The following is a 22539-nucleotide window of genomic DNA, read 5'->3' as shown; positions in this document are numbered from 1 at the left end:
ATATCCCTTGTGGCATGCATTTCTGCATCAATGCCGTTTCCTTTACCTGTTTCAAATCAAACAAAATTGTTAGTTTAAAACATGGTGGTTGGTTGTGATACTCCCAACGGGATGGCTTTTCCTTTTTCCTTCCTTGCTTTGCGTTGCACAACTTGTTGGGGACGATTTTATTTGCTGGGTACAATCCCTTTCTGCTGGGGATATCCCTCTTCTTTTGTGGCATAGCTCGGAAATTGGCATTTCCCCGACCTTTTAGTCTAGTATGGATTTCGCCAAATTATGCTCACTGCTCTCCTTGCTCTGTTCATGGGCCTTGGCCTTTGAGGTTTGGGTTTGGCAAGGATATCTCTCTTGACGCTCGTCAATCCTTTTGTCAATTCCCTTTGCTGGGGATATCTTTTTTGACACTGGCCTCGCGCTTGTTCCTTGCCGACTATACCATTTGGATATACTAGTCAGATCTCATCTTGGAAAGCTGATGGCATATTTTGAAGTCATTTCATACTTGTTCTGACCGGACAGACTCTATTGGGGAAATTTTTTATGAAAGGAGAAAGATAACAGAAACAAAATAAAAGACAAAGGAAACGATGACTCTTTTACAAAAGAAACTATAAATAAAACCCTATCAAACGCAGATACCGACTCTAATGGCCATGACATGCATATGGGGCCTATCCTTTACCGTCAATCATCTTTCAAGATCCTCAATTGGTGATTCCCCATCTGATTCTTAATCTTATTCGACTTGCAGTGCCCGAAGGGTTTTCACTATCAAGTCTCTCTCATTTTTGGCTTTTCTCTCAGCTTTCATCGCCTTATGGTGCCTGTGAAGGTTTTCACCGATAAGACTCTCTCATTTGTATCACTTTCCAGCTGGGGATTTGGAGTGTCGCCGGTATGACTCTTTCTGCTGGAGATTAGAGTCCTTTCTGCTGTGGAACAGAATGTTATGTTCGCCGGTAAGACTCTTCATTTGTCTGACTTGGCATCTTTTGGAGACTGATCAGAAGGTCTTTCTTTGGACCGTAATGTGGGTTTTGGATAGGGCTAGAAAGAAAGGGTATTAAAGGCTCAAAAAATGCATTAATTTTGGGTTATTAGTTACAACCTTCGGAATTAGATTTATTCACAATAAACGCAACCATTGCCCCAGTTTCTTGCTTGGGGATATTTTACTTAATTTTTTTTTCATTTTTCAAAACTATGACCGAGCTGTGAAGCGCCTACGTATCCTCTTTGAGGAATCAGGTCAAACGTAGTTCCCAATTCCTCTGTTTTCATTGTGACTTTCTTTTCACCCATTTCTTATCTTTCTTTTCTTTTTTCTCTTTTGCTTTTTTTTTCTCTTTTTTTTTCTTTTTCGTTGCTACTGATTCCGAACGAGGGGTATGAAAGAAAATAAATAAGGCTCAAAAGGGGTTAACGAAGGATAAAGTGTTTGGGTAGCAGAACAAAATGCCTTCGTCATTTCAGTCTTCAAAACATGCCAAGTGCAAACAACACACTTTAAATTTGTAGTCTCTTCTGATGGTGCTGGACTTGACAATTATGTTAAACATTTTATTTTTCCTTTGTCATTTCTAAGCACCGTTGGGCGACACTCTCATTATCATGACCGACCCTCATGCCAATTTGGCGAATCTTGCTTTTAACGGTTTTCTTTGTGCTTAACTTGCCCCAGTTCCACATGACTCGAGCTCTGAATAATCTCAAACCGTCCTTATTTTCTTTAAATGGTCTGATCGCCTTTACAGGGTTTTATGATTAACTTTAAAGACTAGGCCCAAAGTGTGTGCGCATGTCATGTCACTAGAATCGGTGCTGAATAAAAATGACATAATGACTAAACAGAAAGATGACTGGGAATAATCAAAGACTGAATTTTTTGCATTGGACTGAACAAATGGTTTTAAAAACAAAGCAAACCGGAATAAAATCCTAAACAACTTGGACAAAACTTAAACAAACCGCTATGACAAAACGGAAAGATAAGCGGAAAGATATTGACACAAAACAAGTCCGAATTACAATCCTAATAATCCGAACAACGGAAATGACAACAAAATAGACCATCAACGATCCTCTCCGGTTGACCCAAAATGGAGTGTCTTTCCAACTATCCAAGCACGGCATCTCCGGCTGACCCAAAATGGAGTATCTTCCAACTGCATTGAGCTCTATATCAACATTGCCAAGACCATCCCCAACTTCAGTATTATCAACATCAATCAACAAGTTCTCAAGATGATTCGCCTGCTCCCTGTCACTGTCGTCGATCACAATTGCCCCTTCCTGAATCATTCTTTCGATTTCCTTTTTCAAAGAACGACAATCTTCAATGCTATGTCCTTGGACATTAGAGTGGTACATGCATCGTACAGCAGGATTGAACCCTTTTGCATATGGATCTGGAGTATAGCCAAGGAGCGGCTCAATCAGTCCTGAAAGCTTTAGCTTTTCAAACAAACTTGCGTAGGACTCCCCAATTGGCGTGAAATTGTTTCCTTGCCTTTGTTTTCCCCCATGCCCCTGTTTTCCAGGGTCGTTGGGTGCTTGGAAACGATGTGAAGGCAAGAATGCATTACGTGGTGTTGGCTCTCGCCAGCGGGGGTGATCTGATGGTTGATCCTGCGACCGGACCTTGTTCGAAGGATAATACTGAGGTGGATTATATGGAGCTCGGGGGCAGGCTTGGGCATGATGGTCTGAAAAGAGTGGATCTGATGGTGGGTAGTAGGGTTGTGTAAGGTTGTATGGAGTGTGTGGATAATTTGGATGACTGGGCCTGAGCTGGTAGTGAGGGGAAGGACCTCTGAATTTGGACCCAGTACCTGCTTCGACTGATGCGACCTCGAGCGCACCTCCCGCGCCGCTCTGAATAGCCTGGGTCGTCGCCTTGAGCGCTGAGTAATTTAGGATTTTGTCAGACCTTAGGCCTTCCTCTATCATGACCCCTATCTTTACCACTTCATTGAAGGATTTCCCAACCGTTGTCACCAAGTGACCAAAGTAAGTTGGATCAAGTGTTTGCAAGAAGTAGTCCACCATTTCTCCCTCTTTCATGGGAGGATCAACTCTGGCCGCTTGTTCTCTCCAGCGGAAACCAAACTCACGAAAACTTTCCCCAGGCTTCTTTCCAGTCCTCAGCAATGTGAGACGGTCAGGGACTATCTCGAGATTGTACTGGAAATGACCTGCGAAAGCCTGCGCCAGATCATCCCAAGTATACCACCTACTGGAATCCTGCCTGGTATACCATTCTAGTGCAGATCCGCTCAGACTCTGGCCGAAATAAGCTATTAGCAGCTCATCCTTGCCGCCTGCCCCTCTCATTTTGCTACAGAATCCCCGCAAATGTGCCATGGGATCACCGTGCCCTTCATATAAATCAAACTTAGGCATCTTGAACCCAGCCGGGAGTTGGACGTCTGGGAAAGGGCATAGATCTTTGTATGCTACGCTGACCTGGTTGCCCAAACCGTGCAGGTTCCTGAAGGACTGCTCCAGGCTTTTGAACTTTCTCAACACCTCATCCTGTTCAGGGGCTTTAACCGGCTTTTCGATCTCTGCCGGTACCTCCAAGTGTGGATTGTAAGCATGTGGTTCGAGGGCATGGAATGTAGGCTCAGGGGGATAGTATTGCGTATCGTGAGCCTGAAACAATGGCTCACTGGTCGTTCTGTGCAAGGGGGCTGGTGTGGGTCCCACAAAAGTGGGAATATCGGGTGTGGGGAGAGGTTGATGGGGTGGTGGAGCCTGGGAATCATGAGGGCTTCTTTCTTGATGGTAACGGGGATTTGGGAGGCTTGTTGAAGGGCCGGAGTGAGGGTATTCCGGCATGTGCCCCAATGGCTCAGGGCTCTTTTGTGCTTTGGCTAGAGCTAGCTGCATTGCATTCATCTCTAGTCCCATCCTTTCTATCTTTCCCATCGCTTCCTTTAACAACTGGCTCATCGGCCTTTCTTCCTCGGTACTATTCTCTGAAGTAGTCATGCTTGTTGTTATCGGTCCTTTGGATCTAGTTTGGTAAGGGTGTGTTGCCAGAATTCTCTAACAACTAACTGTTTGAGATTCGGAAAACAACAAACTTGTTAGCGTTTAGAGTTTAAAAGATTTGATAACAACACATTGAGGATGCAATGCCCCTAGGCAGTTAACGGTTTCTAACATGCTTTGCTTCAAACAACAGGAAGTCATCCCGACTTTGCTTATTTACCCCTTTGAAGTACTTTGGGAACCCCTGTATTTTATTATATTTTGTATTTTCTTTTTCTTTAGATTTTTCATTTTTTCTCTTTTTTTTTTCCTTTTCATTCTCTTTTTTTTTTTGCTTTTTTTTTCTTTTCTTTTTCCACTTTTTTTTCCTTTTGTTGTGGTCGAATCTTATGGAGATTGCCTACGTATCATGACCCCGCATGAATCAGACCTTGCGTAGTTCGGACCAATAAGATAAACAATAATGAACATTTTTTTTTCAATTTTCATATTGAAACAAACTGGGTTTCAAGGATTTAAAGATGACCCGCAAACTTGAAAATCAAACAAACCGTATGTTCTAATCAAAAGATTGGTAGACTCAAAAACAAAATTCCAGCTCCCTTTCTCTGTTCGACAAATGCAACCAAATGGTTATTTTTTGCAAATGTGGCTCCTTCCAAATTTCACATGAATTTTGAGGCCGGGGAGGATTATTTCGACACTTTACAAACTTGTCCATTCTTTTACGAAAATAACCTTTCGACAACTGAAAGATACTCTAAGGCTATTTCGGCAAGAACGGTTTAAGACGCGGCCGAAGCTGGATCGACTTATTTTTGACTAAAAATTCAAACGGTATTCACCTAACCGCTGACTCTTTGTTTTTTTCAAATTACAATAAAAGACTTGGCGTTGTAAACACGGCCCTTCAGCGCCTCGGGGACGAAGATTTATAAGGCTGTGTGGGTCAACTTAGACCAAAAATTCTAAACATGACCCGAAGGTGGCTATTTATGCAAAGTCAGCCTTCCGGCGTCCCTTTCGGGAACATTCGGCTATTTATGGCAAAACAACATCACCTGACTTATTTATGACTCTTTTTTATCATTTTTTTCAAATTAGAAAACTCAATATTGCAAGCACGGCATTTCAACGTCTCGGGGACGAAGATTTTTAAGGCTGAGTGGGCCAATTGGACCAAATCCAAAACATGACCCAAAAGGTGGCTGTCTATGCAAAGTCAGCCTTCCGGCGTCCCTTTCGGGAACATTCGGCTATGTCTTGATAAAACAGCGTCACCCGACTTCTTTATGATAAAATTAAAATTTGACATGTATATTTTTTTATTATTATTATTATTTGTTTTTTGGCTTTTTTAGCAAAAGGTGGGGTTGGACCCGATGAGGGTTGCCTACGTATCTCGCATCCGGTGAGAATCAAACCCGCGTAGTTCGGGCAAATAAGAATAAGTAGGCAAATAATAATAAGCAGATGAACTAACTTTTTTTGAATTTTCGTTTAAAAGAACTACTTTAAAAGAAGCAAGGAAATATTATTTTTTGATTGATTTTCTTTTTAAAAGAAAGACTAATATTTTTGAATTTTCGTTTTTTTTTATTCTAAAGAAAAGAAGAAAATATTTTTCGGAATTGTACCTTTAATATAAGAAATGCTCCTAAAATGTTTTTTTTTTGAATTTTGAATTTTCTTTTCAATTTCTGAAAGAAGAATCAAAATATTTTCGGATTTGTTTTTTTTTTTATATTATATATTTTTTTTATTTTTTTTAAAGAAACAACTAGAAAGACTTTCTAAAGAAGTCAATAATGGAAAATATTTTTGGATTATTTGTTTTGAAAATTGGGATTCTAAAAACTTTTGGTAAGACAAATGTTCTTGCAACAGATAAAGATATATATATACATATTTTGGAAATAAAAAAAACTTTTGGATTTTTTATATATATATATATATATATATATATTTGCAACAAATAATAAAACTACTTTCAACGCCCAACTCTTTTTATTTTATTATTTTTATTTTTATTTTGACATTTTCATAAACAGATAAATAAATGAAAACCCATTTTAAAACAACCCCTTTTTTTTCATTTTTATGGCAAAACAAACTATTTTCTTTTCTATATTTTTTAAAAACAAGACAGAACAATGATGATTTTTTCTCTATTTTTCCTTTGCTTTTAATATAACAAACTAATAAGACATTCATTTTCATTTTTTCAAAATTTCGGCAGAGTTTCGATACTACTCGGACATTGATTTTTCTCTAAAAATAAGTAGTTATATCTCTACACTGCCATTTTTTCTCCTCTTTTTCACGATTTTTTTTTAATCTGTGGAAAATAATGAAAACATACAAAATCTTTTTGAATTTTCATGCTTTGTTTTATTTGTAATTTTATTTTTTATATTTATTATTTCTTTCAAAAATGTGGCATGGGAGACATAATGATTTCCAAGACTTCTTGGATTCCGCAAATGCTCCCTATGCGCTTTTCCCAACATATGAAGCGTGGGGGACATATGGGAATTCCAAGACTTCTTGGATTCCACAAATGTTCCCCATGTGCTTTCCCAAAAAGCAAGCGTGGGGGACATAGGGAATTCCAAGGCTTCTTGGATTCCACAAATGTTCCCCATGCTTTGATTAAAATAACATCATGCTGGAAATGACCAAATGACCCATACGCCCTTGACTAAATACAACATGTAGCACATAGGATGCCGAAAGATTGTCTATTATTTTCAGGTTGCTTGTCCTAGACGGACCCAACCCCTATGTTGAGTCCCCTAAGTCAAATGCACATGATGCAAATAAACGTTCCTACTAGGGATCCGGCATGTGGCTTTGTTATACTAGGTTCAAAAACCTGGGTCGGTGTTCTAGACAGTGTACCCGAGCGGACAACTCGAGCTGAGGAAGGAGCTCCTTTCCGGGAACCAAAAGGCCAGCCGGCTTAGAAACTTTCCGAGCCTCTTTTATTTAGGGTATGACACTAACAGAATAGGGAGTCTCAACCAGTAAGCACATCCCCGGAGGTAAGAAGAGAAAGGTTTCGGCACAATTTATATACAGTTCAAATAATATCAAAGCGGTAAAAGCAGCATTTAGCACATTAGGCTCAAAACATGTAATAATCAGATAATAAATAAAGCCAAATAATAACAATTACTCTAAGCTCGAATTCTTAACCCTGAACCAGTGGTTCTGGGTCTCTCATCCCCAGCAGAGTCGCCAGAGCTGTCACACCTCCTTTTTACGCACCCGAGGGGGCGCAGGGGAGTTTTTTCCAATTAAAGGACAATCGAAACGGGATTTGCTTATTTATTTCAGAGTCGCCACTTGGGAGATTTAGGGTGTCCCAAGTCACCAATTTTAATCCCGAATCGAGGAAAATAATGACTCTATATTATAGTCTGCGTACCAGAAATCCGGATAAGGAATTCTGTTAACCCGGGAGAAGGTGTTAGGCATTCCCGAGTTCCGTGGTTCTAGCACGGTCGCTCAATTGTTATATTCGGCTTGATTATCTGATTTTATACAAGTATGAACTTATGTGCAAATTTTAACTTTTAACCGCTTTATTATTATTGTTTTTACAAGAATGTGAACATCGCTTAAAACACGTCTTTGGACTGCGTCACATGAAATGCACCCACAATCCGGAACGCATTTTATTTGATGTTTTGAGATTTGGATTTGGGTCGCATGAAATGCACACCCGAGCTTAAGAAAGTAAATTATTAAACACGCGCCTAAAGAGACTATCGCGTTATTATTTTGCGGAGGCCGTGAAATTCGCTAAACGACCCTCCTGAATTCTAAGTAATTTTAAACAAGTATTTACTGAGGGCCCCGCAATTTGTGTTTTTATTCGGCGAGGCTCATCTCATTCTTATTTTTTAAAAGGAATTTGCAACGTCATGGACATGCATCTCGGGCCACGTCACAATCAATGTGCCCGTGACTAGAGACATATTTCGACTCCGTTGAGATTTGGATTTGGGTCACATAAATGTGCACCCGAGTTTAGGGAGATAACATTATTAAAGGCGCGCCTAAAGCAACTAGCGCATTATTATTTTTGGGGTAGGGCCGTGAAACTTGCTAAACGGCCCGTCCCGGAATCTAAGTATTTAATATATACGTTTAGAGGGCCCCGCGGCTTGTGCATTTTTTCTTGGCTCGTCTCATTTTTATTTATTTATTTATTTTTATATTTTTTTTTCTTTAAAAGAAAAGGTAAACTTAAGGTTACTACATTTTTACTTTATCTATTTAAAGAGTTAATTCAAAGTTATTAAAATATATTGCAAGCCATGTTGTACGCAACGCACTAGTGGTTCACGACAAGTTCCATTTAACTATGTTCCGAATTGGAGCCGGGTCACATGAGATGCACCCCCGGTTCCTTTAATCTAATTACATGCAAACCAACAATATTGCCACAAATTACTAATTTGACGCTATTTATAAACTATCAATCTTTTCCCTCTAAATCTAGTTTAATGAAATATAAGCTACTAATCTAACAATAAATGGCAAACATCTAACAATTAGTGATAAACAAAAATATAAAACTAACAACAGAACATAACATTAACAAACAACGATAAACTAACATGACGAGATAAACTTCACAATACGGCAAATGTACTACTACTAACTCAAATTCATCGAAACAAGACATGGAAGCAAAGAACACACCGAGACAAAAAATAACATGAATACTCACGTTTAACAGCAACGTCGAGTTTCAACATCTCGAACTCGCCAAAAATGGACAGCAACAACCTCGGCGTACCGGACCTCGACGAACCAAAGTCGACCTCGACGGAACTCATCCCGGACAGAACTTCTGGGCTGTTTTGTTGAACGTTTTCGTTAGGTTTCAGCTTGTGCGTATGTGTGTTTTCTTGGTCAGTCATGGCAAGGAGGAAAGGTCGTTCATGGCTGGACGTTGCAGGCAACCGTTTGGACGTGGGGGTGCGACTGGATGGTCGCCTTGGCGTGGTATTACAGGTTGGTCGCCGGGGCTGCTAGGGGTCGTCTGGGCAGTGGCGTTTGGTGGTGGTGCTGACCTGGGTTGTTTGGCGATGGGAAGGTGGCGGACTGGAGCTGGAGCTCCGACGATGGGGCAGTGGTGGTTGACGACGAGGGGTCAGCTGGGGGGTTTCTGTTTTTTGCTAGGGTTTTGTGGTGAGGACGAAGGCGATGGGGCTGCGACGGTGATGGTGTTTGGGTCCTTTTGCTGGGTTCCGGCGTCGGGGGGGGGGGGTGACGCTTGGTGGTGTTGGGTTTGGACGCGGGGAGGTCGTGGTTGTTTGACGGAAGGGGGAGGGGAGCTGTTTGCGACGTGATGGTTATGGAGGAGGGAGAAGGGGTGGTTGATGGGCGTTGCTGGGGGAGTAGGGAATGGAGTTTTTAGGGTTTTAGGTCTTCTTCCTCTTTTAGGAAGAAGACGAGTGAACAGTAGTATCTTCCTCCCAAAAAAAATTTCAAAGTCCTCCCCCTTCTGTTGGCTTTTGTCCGTGTTTTGTAACACAATGCCCATAAAAATGAGCCCCACGCGTTGTGGGGTTCAAGGCATATGTCCCCCACGCGTGGTGGGGTTCCTCACGTGTCCTGGACACGGTTTATTATGGGCTAGGTCCGAAAATTAGGCCTAGAACCGGGTAGTTTGAACCCGAATATTATTCTTTTGCCCGGACCCGAGAAATAGGAACACGTTGCTTAACTAGTCCTATGTAAGCAAAATAACTACCAAAAATAAGACTAGTATTCAAACAAAACTATATATTTTTTAAATATTTTTTCAAGATTTAAAATAGCTACAAAATATTAATAAAACTATTTTTGTAATTTTCGTTTTTTAAATATTAAGATAAAATATGAAGTAATGTTTTTTTGTATTTTTCAAAGTTAAAATGACTATAGAATATTAATGAAACTATTTTTTTGTAATTTTCGTTCTTTAATAAAGACAAAAATATGAAGTAATATTTTTTGTATTTTTTCAAAATTATAATGACTGCAAACATTAATAGAACTATATATTTTTTTTGTAATTTTCGAATTTATATAAAGTACCAAAATAAAGTACAATTTTTGTGTTTTTCAAGTTTATGAGAGATACATAAACTAAAATTTGTATATATATTTTTTGAAATTTCTTTTTGCAACGAAATAAAGTAAAAATAGTTAAAATAGCTATACTAGACCCAATTTTACATATTCATGCTAAAAATGTAAAAATTCTCGGGGAGGGTCAAAAATCACGTGCTTACAGACATCACTGGGTCCTAATTGACTAGGAAGGGAATCAGAGGGTAACTTAGCCATACACCTTTTTGCTTGAGCAAAATAAATCTCAAAAGTCTCAGGCCAGGTATTCTTATACGCATAGAGAAGCCAGAACACTTACACTAAAAAATAAAGTCAAATAGAGACAATCCAACACAATGTGTCTACCAAAAACTAAGGATTCTAACTTGTCAGGTTTGTTATAGTGGAGAATGGCATAGAATATTTTAACAAGGGATTCGTATACCTTTGGAGGAGGCAGGCAAAGAAATATTTTCCACCCCTAGAAGTCGAAGAGTTCCTTGGCCTTGTAGTTGAGACTCTCTATTATGCTTAGATCAATGACTCTACTATGGGCTACATGTTTATTTTTGAAGGCTATGAAGGCAGTGTACCAAAAATTCAGGTATACTTAGAGAGAACTTGAGATATTTGTTTGGGATTTTTAAAGTGGTCCGATCCTAGATTTACTGGTTTAGTAGGTTGAGAAGTGGGTTTTGCTCGAGAATGAGTGCTTTTGCGGGTTAAAGCGAAGGGGTTTTTGGAGTTTTTTGCCATCATAGGGTTGAGAACTAGGGTTTAGAGATACAAAAAATTTTAGAGAGTTTGGTGGATGAAATTGGACTTAAAAAGGTTAAAAGTGACGGTAGAGTACAAACAGAAAGGTGTTAGTGATTCGACGCGATGATTGAATACCCTCTGAGAAGGTATTGAAAAGGCGTGAAAAAGGAAAAGAAAAAGAAAAAGACACATAATTAATGCTACTTACATACATATGGAAACACGCGAATTAAGAGATGGCAAATTAAAAATTATCACAATGGTCCTAAAATTATGAGTTAATGAAAATAATACCAAGAGACTTTTAATGCACAAATTTGTCCTCGAGCAGGGGTTTTGTAAAAGTATCTGTCAATTGATCAATAGAACTTACAAACAATACTTTTATGTTTCCTTTAAGGATATAGTCTCTAATAAAATGATGCTTTATATCTATATGCTTTGCTCTGGAATGATGCAAATAATATTTAGATAGACATATAGCACTAGAATTATCAAAAAATATTTGAACAGGTTTAAAGTATAATTCATAGTCACCCAATTGATGTGACATCTAGAGTAATTGAGCACAATATTGTCCAATTGCAATGTACTCTTTCTCAGTTGTGGAAAGAGCTACTAATCCCTGTTTCTTAATGTTCCAGGAGATTAATGCCTTTCCACTAATTGACAAGTACTACTTGTGCTTTTCCTGTGTTCTTTGTCACCTGCAAGATCAGCAAATGAAAATCCTTCAAGTTTAAAATTGTTAGAACGTGTATACCATAGTCTATAAGAAGTGATTCCAATAAGATAGCGAATTATTCTCTTTACTACAGTTAAGTGTGACTCTTTTGGAGCTGACCGAATCCTATTACATTTACAAACATTGAACATGATATCTGGTCGATTAGCAGTTAGATTGTCACGACCCGGATTTTCCACCCTCGGGAGTCGTGATGGCGCCTACTAATGTGAGCTAGGCAAGCCAAATTATCGAACAAATAACCTTTTTACCCTTTTAAATAGCAGTTTGAACCTCAACCTCCTAGAACTGGTGTCTAAATAGCAGAAATTTAAAGTAAGCAGAAGAAAAGCAATAAAGTATCTGAATATACGTCTAGTACAACAGTTTGAACCTCAACCTCCCAGAACTGGTGTCACAGTATCACAGACGATCTAAGATTTAATACATACAAAGTCTGAAAATAAAAGGTACACTGTTTCTGAACTTAAGGAAATGAAACAGGGATAAAAGGGATAGAGGGAGATGCCAGGGCCTGCGGACGCCTGCAGGTCTACCTTGAATCTCCATGGACTGAAGGTAGTCACCCAATCTACGGTCCAAAAGCTACTCCGGGATCTACACATAGTGCAGAGTATAGTATCGGCACAACCGATCCTATGTGCTGGTAAGTGTCTAGCCTAACCTTGGCAAAGTAGTGACGAGGCTAGGACCAAACTACCAAACAACCTGTACAATTGAACTATATATAGCGGAAAAGAAGAACAATAATAAACAATCAAATATGGGAGGGGTAGCATGCTATGGGGGAGATATCAATTCAGAATAGAAAGACAACAGGTAATTGAAAGAAACGATATATCTCGAATATCAACAAAGAACCAGAAATCAACAAGTGCATGACATCACCCTTCGTGCTTTTACTCTCGTCCTCACCAAAGCAATCAAGTAATGAAAATGTGCACGACATCATCCTTCGTGCTTTTACTCTCTTTCCTCACCATATAATTAATATAATTGGCACGGAATGGCACATCGTGCGACAAGACATCACCCTTCGTGCTTTACACTCTTTCCTCACAATCGTACACGGCATCGTCCTTCGTGCTTTAACACTCTCTCACCAAAACAATGCACAGCATCACCCTTCGTGCTTTAACTCTCTTCCTAACCAAAACAACAATCACAAACAATAGGGTAAGGAAATAAATGAAGTTACAACAAGAATTCCGGCAAGGGAACAATAATTCAACAACAAGTCCCAGCAAGGGACAACATCAAAACAATAACAATATCCCAACAAGGGAGCCAAAATAGTGATTTTTTCTCTTTTCTTTCACTTTTACTTCACAACTCACTTTACAACTTGAGCCAACGCTCCAAGGGTTCAATTACCACTTATACTTTCACAATTCATTATACAACTTGAGCCAATGCTCCTCAATGTTCATAGGTCACAATTTCTTCCACAAACTTTGCACAACAAATAGAAATCTTCACCAAGGCATGAATAATACAATGAAGTCATGCAAATCACAATATAAGACTCACGGGCATGCTAGACACCAACGTATAGATACTCGTCACCATGCCTATACGTCGTACTCAACAATTACCACATAGAAAATATGACTCGACTCCTAATCCCTCAAGCTAAGGTTAGACCAAACACTTACCTCGATGCCACGAGCACAATTCACGTCTCAATTATCGCTTTACCCCTTGATTCCACCACCAATTCGCTCGTATCTAGTCAAGAGTTACTTATTTACATCAATAAATGCTAAAGGAATCAATTCTAATGCATGAAAATGAGTTTTCCAAAGTTTTGGCCAAAAAGTCAAAAATTGCCCTCGGGCCCACATGGTCAAAAACCGAAGATCGAACCAAAACCTGATTACCCATTCCCCCACGAACCCAAATACATAATTTGTTTTGAAATCGGACCTCAAATCGAGGTCCAAATCTCCAAGTTTTTGAAAAAACCTAGGTCCTACCTAAAATATCCAATATTCCCCCATGAAAACCATTGATTTTGAGTTGAAATCATGTTAAAAGATGTTAATGATTGAACAAACGAGTTAAAATTGACTTACAATCGATTTGGAAGAAGAGTTGTTCTTGAAAAATCGCCCTAGGGAGTTTGTGTTTTGAAAAGATGTGAAAAATGATTGATTTTCGGCTAAGTATAAAAATTATAGATTGCAGGTATGGGAATTGCGAACCCCGACCTGTGCTATGTTGGGAAATGCGAACAAAAGATCGCATTTGCGATAACAGGTCCAAGAGCGGTGCATCGCATTTGCGAGGAAGAGCTGACCTGGGCTGTTTCGCATTTGCGAACTCGCATTTGCGAGCCAGGCTTCGCAAATGCAAAGCCTGCAGGCTTGAACACACCAGCTAAAAGCCTGCAATTCACCAAGTTTAAAATCCACCCCGTGGCCTATCCAAAACTCACCCGAGCCCTCGCGGCTCCAAACCGAACATGCACACCAACCTAAAAACATCATACGGACTTGCTCGTGCATTCAAATCATTAAAATAACATCAAAAACTATGAATTTAGCATCAAAATCAAGAAATTTTCTTAAGAACTTCAAATTTCTAATTTTTCCAAAAATGATCTGATTCACGTCATTTCAAGTCCGTTTCTTACCAAATTTCACAGACTTATCGTAAATCACATATAAGACTTGTACCGGGCACCGGAACCAACATACGGGCCTGGTACCATCAAGTTCTAATCACAATTCATTTCCAAATCTCATAATTAATTTCAGAAAATAATTTTCTTTAAAAATTCATTTCTCGGGCTTGGGACCTCTGAATTTGATTCCAGGCATACGCCCAAGTCCCATATTTACCTACTGACCCTCCAAGACCGTCAAACCACGGGTCCGGGTCCGTTTACCTAAAATATTGACCGAAGTCAACTTAATTCATTTAATAGTCAAACATTATCATTTTTCACATATTTTCACATAATAGCTTTCCGGCTACGCGCCCAGACTGCGCACGCAAATCAAGTGATACTGAAAGAGGTTTTTAAGGCCTCGGAATGCAGAATTTTTATTTTAAAATAAGTGATGAACTTTTAGGTCATCACATTCTCCACCTCTTAAACAACCGTTCATCCTCGAACGTATAGAAAAAAGAAGTACCTGAGTCGGGGAAAAGATAGGGATAACGGCTCCACATATCGGACTCAAACTCCCAGGTTGATGCCTCAGCAGGCTGACCTCTCCACTGAACACGAACAGAAGGAAAACTCTTCGATCTCAACTGACAAACCTGCCGATCTAGAATAGCTACCAGCTCCTCCTCATAAGACAAGTCCTTGTCCAACGGGACAGTGCTGAAATCTAACACATGGGATGGATCGCCGTGATACTTCCGAAGCATGGACACATGAAACACTGGATGCACGGCTGATAAGCTCGGCGGCAACGCAAGTTTATAAGCCACCTCTCCCACTCGATAAAGAATCTTAAACGGGCCAATGAACCTAGGGATAAGCTTGCCCTTCTTCCCAAATCTTATCACGCCCTTCATAGGCGACACTTGAAGCAATGCACGCTCACCGACCATGAATGCCAAATCACGAACCTTGCAGTCGGCATAACTCTTTTGCCTGGACTGAGATGTACGAAGCCTATCCTGAATGATCCTGACCTTGTCCAAGGCATCCTGAACTAGATCCGTACCTAACAACCGAGCCTCTCCCGGCTCAAACCACCCAACCGGCGACCGACACCGCCTACCATACAAATCCTCATACGGAGCCATTTAAATACTCGACTGGTAGCTGTTGTTGTAGGCAAACTCTACTAAAGGCAAAAACTGATCCCACAAGCCTCCAAAGTCAATGACACAATCTCGGAGCATATCCTCCAAAATCTGAATGGTCCGCTCGGACTGCCCGTCCGTCTGAGGATGAAACGTTGTGCTCAACTCAACCCGTGTGCCCAACTCTCGCTGAAGTGCTCTCCAGAAATGTGAGGTAAACTGCGTACCTCGGTCCGAAATAATAGACACGGGCACACCATGAAGGCGAACAATCTCCCAGATATAGATCTCATCTAACCTCTCCGAAGAATATGAGACTGCCACATGAATGAAATGCAATGAATTGGTCAGCCTATCAACAATAACTTACACTGCATCGAACTTCCTCTGAGTCCGTGGGAGTCCAACAACAAAGTCCATAGTGATACGCTCCCACTTCCACTCGGGAAGCTCAATCCTCTGAAATAAACCATCGGGCCTCTGATGCTCGTACTTAACCTGCTGATAATTCAAATACCGAGCCACATACTCAACGATATCCTTCTTCATTCTACTCCACCAATAATGCTGCCGCAAATCCTGATACATCTTAGCGGCGCCCAGATGAATTGAGTACCGGGAGCTATAAGCCTCATCTAAAATCAACTCTCGAATCCCATCCACATTAGGCACACAAACTCGACCCTGCAACCACTATAACAAAAAAGGTTTTTAGTGGCAATTATTTAGTGGCAATAACTTAATTGTCGCTAATTTATTCTGTATAAGCCAATATTAGTGGCAATTGAATATTTGGCGAGAATAAGTACTTTTTATCAGCAATTAAAAACACTTGCCACTAAAACTTACGCCTTTTACTATAACTCTAACAATTCCAAGAGCGGGACCTGTTTTCACAATCTCTCCAAATTGTTTTTCATTTCCCTCCTTAATATTAATTAACTATTTTTTTTATCTTTTATTCATCAATATCCTAGAGGAATGACAAATGAAAATCAACCGAAACCCTAACACTCTACATTCATTTCTATTTACTGCTGGATCGGTTACTCTGGTATTTATCATTAACTTCATCTTCTTTCTCTTTTGATTACTACTTGAGAAAGATTCATTATATTTTTAATAAATTAATGAAGAACATCAAAAGAGTTTGAAGCTCTGTTGTTGAATAGCTATTCCACTTCTTCTTCTGCATCGTCAATCGAGAAACCGATGGGCATACTATTTTTCTAAAATTGAAGGAGCCAAAAGTTGCGCCTCTGAACTTAATGTCCCTTCTAATATTTTTGTTTTATGTATTCTGATAAATGGCAAATGTTTATTAGAGATTTTTTTAAATAATTTTCTGCATCGGGTGCTTTGCGAATTATTATTATTGATTTTCTACAGAATTTATTTTTCTTTGATTTTATAGTCACGTTCTTTTGGCTGTAAAATTCATTCTCATGAGAATGAAATTTTCTCTTGGAATATTGCAGATCTGGAAAAACAATATTGAGAAAATTTATCTAAAACTAGTAAGAAAGAATGCTTCAAAATGATAATGAATAGAAAGAACTTTGGATATATAATTTCTCTAAATAGTCTGAAAACTTTGATTGTTGCTAACTAAGTGTGCAGATTAACCATTAACCATGTGCAATTCCCCCAATTACTTTAGATGATATTTGTTTTAAGTTTGCAACCTGACTTTGGAAACTCGGCGTTCAAGTATTTTTATAAGTGTCGTTTTATTTGTTTTGCCCCAAAAAATTATTTTTCCCAGATATTTCTAACCTTAGTTTTGAAATCTTTCAAAAACTCAAATATTAGTCATTAGTTGCAATTCATGTTCCAAACGGTGGGAGTAAAATTTTAGCAAGATGGCTGAATTCTATATGTGTACTTTCATGTAATTCCTCTCGATGAAGTTAGACCTAAATTCTAGAAAGGACTTCAACATGGAATGTCTTCTCTCCAAGGATTTAAGTCGGGGCAAACTTATGCTATAATTGTTAATTATTGTTGTGACAATATCAGATAATTCAATCCATTGGATCTTACATCATACTAACAGAAGTAGATGCAAAGTTATGAAGCATGTTTAGAGGAAAATTTAGTTCATCTAGATTTGTCGAGAAGAGCTAGAGTCAGATTGTACTGAAAAACTCTGCAGTACAAACCTTATTCCTATTTCAAGTTGAAATAGTTGTTTAATTGTGGCATAATGACTTATTGCCTCATGCATATAAGCTTCATCATCCTTTTCTCCTTTTTGGTTGTAGCCTTTCATACTCATATTTTTCTTTTTAAGAATCATTCTGTTTAATATAGTTTTATTGCTTAATCCCATTCTTTTTTTTTACATTCTTTTATTTGCTTCATGCGAGAAGATAGTAATGACATTTCAAGACTAACCTTTGTTGCACTCTTGGTTGGTGTTATAGAGTATCATCTATTGTATTTTTATTTTTTATCTTAGCGACAAGGTGGGTGTGGCCCCTATTGAGGAAAAGATGCAGGAAGCGTGGCTTAGGTGACTTGGTCATGTGAGGAGGAGTAGCTCTCATGAGAGTTAACGACGAAAGATAGTAAGACAATTATTGTTGTGATTGGTGATATACTGTTTTATTTCCCTTCATGCACAGATAGATCAGAAACTATCACAAGATACTAGACAAGCTATTTGTAATGTAGTGCAAAAGCTAAATACTAATCTTCTTGTACTAAATTTTCATGAAACCTGAAAGCTTAAAAGATTTGTTTCCTATCCATGATGTTACTGTTGCTGCAATTGTTGGATAAGTTTCTGCTGCTGAGATTACTTAGTTCATCTTCAATGGAATTAGTTTTATTGTTAATTAGTCTTCTCATTCTCTTCAAGATTCTTATGTCTATATTATTAAGATGATGTTCCATAGAGAAAAATTAGTTTGTAACATCTAACTTGATTATCGGCACAGAGTTTGGTGGAGATTTTCTTAAGCTTACATTGGAGGTAGGCTTATACATTAAAATATTTAACATACTTATCTGGTGCACTTGTCTCCTAAAGTGTTGATTTTTATAATAGGTTCTCGATGCAAATAGCTGCCAGGAACGAGCTACATAAACGTCATGAATGCCATTTCAAAGTAAAGATTCCTTCTTTTTTTAATTTAAATTTATATTGCTTATCTCTGTCATGCAACTTGCTATCTCTATAATATTCATGGTATAATAAGAGAAATATGTAGTAGTTAACTCCTTGATTTTAGTCATACTGCTAGTCTATTAGGATAGCGATGTTAACCAATTTCCACATGTTCCAGATTATTTGAAACTTCTAAATTCATTAATATGATTGGAACTATGATGTAATATGTTGGTGAATGCAATATGAGTTGCTTATTTTTCCTTTTCTTTTCTTTATCCACTTTTTTCATATTTTATTTCTACCTTGTTTTTATTCTATTATTCATCTTTTTCGTCCTTCTCGAGTTCGATCAATAGCATATACAGAATTGAGTTTGTCCAACATTCCCCAGTGATGTGAACAAAATTTTGGGTAACTAATTTTAAATAGCTATTTTTTCCCACGATCATATATTCGTATATGTATATTCTTCAGAGTCACTCCTTATTGGAATGTATCTTCTGATTCTAGTTATGAAGATTATTGTAACACCCCGCATATTCAGATTAGGTATGAATAAGTTAAATGAGTAGTAAGATTATATTTTGGACATATTAAGTCCTATCGGGATGATTATGGGTGAAAATAGTAGTTTCAAAATCAAGAAGGAAAGTGAGGTGCATAAGATTTGACAAAATCGACCAAGTTTGCAAAAAGTTCGTATTCCAGTAGGTTTTGGTGAAAATGTGTAAGGAATTTAGGAAAATGCAAAGCATGAAAGTTGTAGGCTTTTGAAATAGCTTTCCAACAATATATTATGGAGCTCAAACAGATCTCTGTACAAAAGGTTATGTGCATTTTACAGAACAGTATATAATATGCGCGCCCGGTAGCGCGACCGCGCTAATTTTGAAGCAGTGTTACTGCCGTTTAGCGCGGTTAGTAGCGTGGACAGGTCTCCAGGTGCGCGAGCGCGCTCGTGGGGGGTCGTTTTAAAGCTATATTTCGTTCCCCACAACCCCAAAACATAAAAACTTGCTCTAGAAAGGGGAACTCTAAAAAACCTAACTCCTTGAGGGTCCTTCCACCACCCAAGGTAAGTTCTAATGGTGATTCTAAGTCAATTTAAATTTTCCAACATCTTATTAACATGGGTAAAACCTCAATATCATTAGATATACAATTAGGACATCATTGTTGAGAGAAGGAAGCTTAGAACTCGAATTTAAGAAGATTGAACGTCAAAAAAGGTAATGTCTTCACCCTCTAATTGGTTCTAGCATTGGTTTAATGATTATAAACTCTAGTTCATGAGATATGAGTTGATGGTTTTGATAGAAAAGCATGAACGGTGATAGGTTTGGGTTGTTGATTGGTTATTATTGGTTATGGGTGTTGATTACGTTATGGGTGATAAAGAATGATGTTGATTATAACCATTTGAGACTTTAGAATTTATCTAGAAGCAAGAGAATGGGTTATTGGGTGTAGAGACACCATTAATAAGGGCTATGAAGCTTTATGCCACCAAGTGTTTGATAAAATGCCTAAGTGACCAAAACATAAGTATTATTGCTAATATGGAATCCCTTTGACTTGTATTTATATAGATTGAAGTTGAACGGATTGGCGAATGTTGTATTACGATCAAGAACAGGAAGTTAAGGTATGTGAGGCTAACTCTCTATGTTTGAGAATCTTAATGATTCTCCCTACATTACATTTCTTTTACGACGTACCAATTACCTCAGAAGTATAGTTAAGACTAGTTCCTTGAATAGTTGTAGAACTCCTATTCTCTAGCTTCGTAACTCGTTCATGACTTTCATTCTGAACGTTGTGAGCTCAATTCGTATTCAATATTGAATTGGGCTTGATGTCCCTAAGTCTCAGTATAGCTGACTTAGCATGTCATAAACAGTTGAAGTTTCAGTGTTCATAACCAGTTCAAGAATACATGTCTCATTCTAGTCCTATTCAGTATTCCAGTATTATGTAACTCAGTATGATTCAGTATTCCAGTATTATGTAACTTAGTATGATTCAGTATTCGAGTATAATGTAACTAAGTGTGATCCAGTATTCCAGTATCATATAACTCGGCGTGATTCAGTATTTCACTATTATGTATTGCAGTATGATTCTCAGTTCCTGATTTTAAATCCCTGAATGTTGAACACCTATATTTGGGCCTGAGGCCGCAGCTAATGCTTTATGCATCTTTGGGCCTGAGGCCGCAGTTTATGCTTTATGCATCTTTGGGTCTGAGGCCGCAGTTTATGCTTTATGCATTTTGGAACTGAGGTCGCAGTTATGTATACGTATACTTGGGCCCGATGCCGCAGCTTGCGCGCGCGCGCGCGCGCACACACACACACACACACACACACACACATATATATATATATACAGATATATATATTGGGCTTGAGGCCGCAGTTTAATATTCAGATAAACAGGTTGTTCATCATTCAGAAGAGGGAGTATTCATATCCTTGCGTCCTTTCAGTTCAATTATTAGTTACTGTTCAGTTATCTGCTATCATATCAGTTACCAGTTATCAGTTCAACTACTAGTTATCAGTTCAGTTACCAGTTATCAGTTATCATTTCAGTTTCAGTTTGAATAGTTATCATTTCAGTTATCAATTATAAATTCTCAATTATCAGCTTAGTTTCAATTTCAGCATTTATTATTCTTTCTTCCAGTTGCTTGATATACCAGTGCAATTCAAATGTACTGATGTCCCTTTTGCCTGGGGCTTGCATCTCACGATGCAGGTAATGATTTACAGGTTGATGATTCAGAGCACTAGGATTCTTGTACCAGCTATTTGGTGATCCCTAGTTTTTTCGGGGCATTATCATTACTACAGTCTTTAGTATTTTTAGACAGTCAATGTTTTCATTACTTCATTAGAGACTTCATAGACTAGAGTAACAGTTAGACAGAGTCATAGGCTTTTCATATTAAGCTATGTTGGCTACAAATATGTTTCAGAATTGTATTAGTATTTCCACTCTTTGATTTATATCATCCAGACTTTCAGTATATCAGCATGTGTTAGTTTATCTTCCGCATTCAGTATGTTATGATACCACATATTGATTCAGCTAGCCAGTTGGTTCGCTCGGTCATATATAGTCAGGCACCGATTGTCGTGTTACGTCCAGGCCTAGGTTCGGGGCGTGACAATTACGAGGATAGTCCAGTACCCAAGGTGAGAAAGATCAGAAGCACCAAAGCTACTATTACTTCTAGATCAACTCTATCAAGTACCAAAGCGGTAAGTAGAAAGGGAGTGAACATACATATGATAGGGGACTATGAGAAACTCAAAGTTGGAGGCATGGATACCTCTGAACCTCATTCACGTGGTACAGGAAAAAAATATGGAGAATCTTCCATCAAGGTATTTGAGTGCTTTACTCTGCTCCTAATTTTTTAAATATTTAATTAGTGTTTATGGTTTTAGTGAACTTAGCCTTGAAATCTAGAATAATTTCTATTAAAATGGTAGGAGGTCATTTTTATGCATTCTTGAACAAGTTGTATATAATAAGTATCATCTCAGCACTCCCTTGTTAACTTTTAAGTAGGAACTGCTAGGATTACTCTTTAATTGACCAAAAAAAAAGCAAAACTGATTTGTATTTGTACTGGTCTAATATGGTAATGTCTTCTAAAAGAAATAATTTTAGAAAGTCAAATAAGAAAATTTATACAAATATTATCAATATTTATTTATCTTACTTCATAAAAAATTATCAGTATTTGTTTACCAACAGACATCAAACATTCATATACCAAACAGATACCAAACATTTCATTCTAGTGACCGACTATAAGTAAATTTATATAGTATAAAAAGAATCAAGTAATGCCATCTATCGTATTGATCAGACAACTAAAAATAAAAACTTTATTATATTTTTAGCTTGGTCTAGATTCATATTTGATTTTTATCATTTTACATAGTCGCTAATGAGTGGCAGCCTGAGCATGTGGTCTTGTTAGTTTAGAGTACAAAAGTAAGCAATTTTGTGAAAAATTAACTTAAAATTT

The 22539-nt window shown here is 38.2% G+C and overlaps 1 long non-coding RNA gene across 1 annotated transcript; it reads left to right on the top strand.

Annotated features, from left to right (window-relative positions):
- The first annotated feature begins 16343 nt into the window (after positions 1 to 16343).
- LOC104249185 (uncharacterized) lies at positions 16344 to 21527 on the top strand. The gene is made up of 6 exons (XR_011401773.1): positions 16344 to 16433; positions 17841 to 17949; positions 18322 to 18356; positions 18432 to 18492; positions 20084 to 20139; positions 21255 to 21527. It is a non-coding gene; the product is annotated as an uncharacterized lncRNA (long non-coding RNA).
- Positions 21528 to 22539: the final 1012 nt, after the last annotated feature.

This window comes from Nicotiana sylvestris, chromosome 8 (assembly GCF_000393655.2).
Source record: "Nicotiana sylvestris chromosome 8, ASM39365v2, whole genome shotgun sequence".
NCBI classification, from domain to species: domain Eukaryota; kingdom Viridiplantae; phylum Streptophyta; class Magnoliopsida; order Solanales; family Solanaceae; genus Nicotiana; species Nicotiana sylvestris.
This window is presented reverse-complemented; position numbering and strand designations above follow the sequence as displayed.